The sequence below is a fragment of the Pinus tabuliformis genome, chromosome Q (assembly GCF_031772625.1).
Source record: "Pinus tabuliformis cultivar Carrire ecotype Pingquan chromosome Q, CPIR1, whole genome shotgun sequence".
Taxonomy (NCBI): Eukaryota; Viridiplantae; Streptophyta; class Pinopsida; order Pinales; family Pinaceae; genus Pinus; species Pinus tabuliformis.
Window position 1 is genome coordinate 827,933,469 of NC_142296.1, and position 5,202 is coordinate 827,938,670.

The 5,202-nt window shown below is 39.9% G+C and overlaps 1 pseudogene; it reads left to right on the forward strand.

Moving 5' to 3' along the window:
* Nucleotides 1-2,999: 2,999 nt before the first annotated feature.
* Nucleotides 3,000-4,853, forward strand: LOC149222176 (L-aspartate oxidase 2-a, chloroplastic pseudogene; annotated as a pseudogene).
* Nucleotides 4,854-5,202: the final 349 nt, after the last annotated feature.

Sequence of the window (5,202 nt, forward strand, 5' to 3'; positions counted from 1 at the left end):
AAAATAACACGTGCGCGACGCACACAAACGCCGTGGCGCAGAGGCAGAAGGGCACGACGCACAGAGCCCCAAGGCCAAAAATCATCATCGATTCATCAAAAATTTCAGTTTGTTGCGGCTCAATTCTTCTCCAAGAGCCAGAAGGAATCATTCTATGATCTACAGCTTGATGTTAAAGGCTGCCGAGATGTCTATGCTTCATTTGATAAGTCTGTTGAAGCTTGAACAACTTGATGGTGATGACAAATATCATGCAGAGCAGTATGGACTTCAGGAGGCAAGAAAAGGTGTTCTTTTACTTGGTTTTTATCCTGTACTACAAATTCAGTTGAGGCGATTTGAATATAATTTCATGCGACACAGCAGTGGTTAACTGGTGGTTTGGAGATTTTGTGGTTGTAAGCGGTGGAGGTAGTGCGGGTGCTATCATAATAACTTTGCTCAGATCGGAAGTGCTGCAAGAAACGAAAGGGATCCAGTAACACCCACATCCTTGACGTCATTGAGGCAGTGCAGATGCATTCATCAGCCTGAGGCTAAAGATCAAAGTTGTATCCATGAGGGCAAGATGAAATCTGTGAGATGTCTTGGATGTGATATGCCTTTGCCTAACTCTGAATGGAGGAATACACTGGAAGGCATGTCTGATTTGGTTAGAGTGAAAATTTCTAACGAGAAACCAAAGAAAAAGGATGGCCTCTTCAAATCTGCACAGTCAATTTCTATTAGTGAAGACAATGATGAAATGTCATCCACTCCAACATTTAGCCTAGCATATGAGAATGATACATCTGACATTTTTAGTCTGAGAACTGAGATTGATGGTTTCAATGAGATCTGCAGGAAAAATGGTTTCCACCTTCAATCTGCACAACAGAGTCTTATTTGTGAAGGAAATGATTTGATCTTGTCTAAACCATCATGTAAACCTTCATTTTGGAATGAAGACATTGAAAGATCAACCAATTTTGTCAATATAGAAAGATCAAATGATAATCTGAGAGTTAAATATTGCCATGATATGCTTTTGCCTATATCTGACTTGAGGAAAAGCCTGGAAGGCACAGTTGATATAGTTAGAGTGAAAAACCTCAGTGAGAAATCAAAGAAAAAGGATGGTCTCCAATCTGCGCAGTCAGTTTCTATTAGCAAAGTAAATGATGACATGCTGACTTCTCCATCATCTAAACTTGTATATGAGAATGATATCTCTGATGTGGTTGGTCTGAAAAGTGAGAGTGATGGGTTCAATGAGAGCTCAAGGAAAAGTGATTGCCACCTTCAATCTGCACAACATATTCTTATTTGTGAAGGAAATGATTTCATCGTGTCTACACCATCATGTAAACCTTCATTTCAGAATGAAGACATTGAAAGATTGCCCGATTTGGTCGATACAGAAAGATCAAATGACAATCTCAAAGAAAATTATTGCCACCTTCACTCTGTGAAGCAAATTTCTGGCAGTGAAAGAGATGCTGCACATTTTCCTTCCCTAGGAAACCCTACATTTGATATTCATTTGGAAAATAACCAAAGCATGACTAATTTTGCTAGTATAGTTGAGCTCAATCAGAGACTCAAGGTAAAAGTGTCTCTTCAATATTCCCAGAACGTTTCTGCCAGTGCCATTGGTGATACAGAACAATGTGTAAAAACAGAAATATTGCAAATAAAAACAGAAGAGTCTGAGAGTATGCTTCCAAAATATGATTGTGATTCTCTATCTGTTCAATTAGAGTTGCAAGAGAAGCAGGTACTACCAATGGTGGCGATTTGACTAGCTTCCTGAACGAAATTGCAACTGCAGATGAAAAGCATCGAAGTTATGAGAGATGTGGCTTAAAATGCTAGATGTCATCATACTAGCAAATGACAGTGATGTAATTGTCGAATGTTGAATGTAAAATGATTCATTTGTGTATTCATGATCCAAATTGAATGAATGTGGTGTTATGTCTTAGGTGGCAGTTATTACATACTTTGGCATTCGATCCAAAGAACATATGTGGCGGATTTGACCTAGATTTTTGCATTAAAATATTGGAGACCTTTTCCCTTCTGAAAAGTGGCAAACGCATCTCCAGAAATTTGATGGCGGTGTACAAGAAAGAGTTCAAGGCAATGAGTGGTTATTTGACAGATTCAGGAGAGGCAATTTTGAAGCGAGTGGAGCATTTTATTCAAAGCTATTGGGTCCTATGAGGGTAAATATTTCAAAAGCGGTCTCGCCTACATCAGCGCCAGATGGAAAGAGTCAAGTGTGAGAAGGCTCAAAAAAGGAATGGAGATAATATGGATCCCAAAATCAATTCTAAATTCTTAGTTCCAGTGATGCCTTATCATAAAGCACGTTTAGCTTCTGGTCCTCAACTATCACCATATCAGGTGGAGCAATCAAATAGTGGTCAGTTGGCTGCTCAGACTATCCGCCGGGCAGATCACCTGGTTCATGCAACAAAGCTGACACGGGTTAGCAAGCAGCACAGCAGTGTTGCTACAGCCATTGTTAGAGTTGAAGAGGAAATGCACAGAAATACTGTGAGGGCAGAAAAGACTTGGAGTAAATGAAGAAATTGATCCTAGAGCTAGTGGGGGGATGAATGGTTTCTTTTTCCTTTGCGATGGAGAAGCATGCCCCCCCTATCTTCACTTCGCCTATCAAGGGGATGGAAAATATCACAAACAATCAAGTGCTTTCTGTTATTTACAAGTTCCCACCAACACACAAACACATTACAAGGCCTCCTAATGGAGTAATAAAGCCAAAGAAGTCTGTATGCGAGAATGATGTAAATACACCAACTCTATGGCATGAAGATAATGGGAGGAAGGCACATGATCGAGAAAAGGCCACACCATACTGGACCTGCCTCAGCTCCTCATCTAGGAAAATCTGCTCATCATCTTATTGCCAACAGTCTACAATTAAGGAACAGCAGCTCACAGGAGGTAACACTTAGTGTGCAGCATGAAGCTCGTACCGGGGAGGCACCAACATGATTTATAGTCCTAATTCATATCCAAAACGAGATGATAATCTTGGATATGAACATGGATATCCTTCAGATAGCTCTCAAAAATATAACAGTAGAGTGTACAATGGCAGTCAGAGTAATGAGCAGGGTTATGTTGTATCTACTTTCAATAGTTATGGTGAAAGATGTAATGACAATCAGAATCATCGTCATAGCTATGGTAGTTCTTCACACCATCAGTTCCAGTCTGGTGTCCCTATTGATGAGTACTATGGTTACCAAGGACAAAAGGACATTCAGCAGCAAAATGGCAGAATAAATTCCCACTTATATCAGGATAGCATGACACAAGTCTTCAATACAGGGAACTCTTCCACAAGATTATCTATGATGAATGCAAAGCATGTACTGGAAAACAATGGCCAGTTATCCATTGCAATGCACTCAGGGAGGAATAAAATGCAAAAACAACTTTCACTACTGTCCCAGACATCGCTGAAGAACTTCACCTATAAGAAAAGGATTGAAAGATATACATTGGGGATATTTGAAAATATGCGATTTCAGAGCCCTCAACTTTGCAAGGCCTCCATAGACAATGAAGAGAGAAAATCCCCAAAGGCAGTTCATGTATCCAAGTCAAGTGCCAATTCAATTAAATATTTTGATTTTTTTTATCATTGGTAGTGGAGTGGCTGGTCTTAGATATGCCCTTGAAGTTTCAAAACATGGGTCTGTGGCAATCATCACAAAAGCTAAACCACATGAGAGTAATACAAATTATGCACAAGGTGGTGTTAGTGAAGTTTTTGCTCCTTCAAATTCTGTTGAGAACGACATTCAGGATACTATTGTTGTTGGGGCATACTTATGTGATAAAGAGACTGTAAAGGTGGTATGCATAGAAGGCCCAGATAGAGTTAAAGAGTTGATCACCATGGGTGCATCCTTTGATCATGGTGAAGATGGTAGCTTACATCTTGCTAGAAAGGGGGGGGCATTCTCATCACCATATTGTTCATGCAGCAGATATGACAGGAAGAGAGATTGAGCGAGCTCTGTTGAAGGTTGTTGTTAATAACCCCAACATCACCACGTTTGAGCATCACTTTGCCATAGACTTGCTTACATTTGAGGATGGATCAAATATTTATTGTCACGGTGTGGACACATTGAACACTGACACTAATGAGGTGGTCCGCTTCATTTCAAGGGTAACTTTACTTGCATCTGGTGGGGCTGGACATATCTATCCTACTACCACAAATCCTCGTGTTGCAACTGGTGATGGTATTACGTTGGCACATAGAACATCTGCAGTAATTTCAAATATGGAGTTTGTACAATTTCATCCAACTGCATTAGCTGATGAAGGTCTACCAATTAAACCTCATACACGAGAAAATGCATTTTTAATAAGTGAAGCTGTTTGTGGGGCTGGTGGTATTCTTTACAATCAAGCTATGGAAAGGTTCATGCCACAGTATGATTCCAGAGGAGAACTTGCACCTAGAGATGTGGTGGCACGCAGTATTGATGATAAATTAAAGAAACAGAATGAGAGATATGTTCTATTGGATATAAGTCACAGAGCCAAGGAGGAAACATTGTATCATTTCCCAAATATTGTTGTTGAGTGTTCGAAGTATGGCCTTGAGATAATAGAAAGTCCTATACCTATAGTGCCAGCTGCGCATTATATGTGTGGTGGGGTTCAAGCTAAACTTCATGGAGAGACACCTATAATGGGTCTATATGTAGCTGGTGAAGTTGCCTGTACAGGACTTCATGGTGCCAATAGGCCTGCAAGCAACTCATTACTTGAAAGCACTTGTGTTTGCACAGAAAACGTTGAACACATCAGTATTGTTGTAAGCAGTGCATAAAGGAGAAGGACTTGAATGACACAAAAGGTGAAAAAGTCGAGAACCAAGCGGTGAAAAAGGCGCAGGGAAGGCAAAAATTTGGAAACCGAAAAGCCAAAATTTAAATCATAGAAATCTACCGGGCCAGAGAAACAAGATTCAATTTCCTATTCTTCACTTCCGTTATGATCTGTAGCTACAGTTGTCGCCTTTTTATTGGCCATCAAAAAAGTTTCAAGTGAAATAATGAAACGTTGTTCTGTCTATAGAAGAGATGGATGGTTCATTTCATATGCTTAGGATTTTAGTTGTAACAACTCCCCATTTGGATCGATTTTTTTTCTCATAGTGGAGCTTAT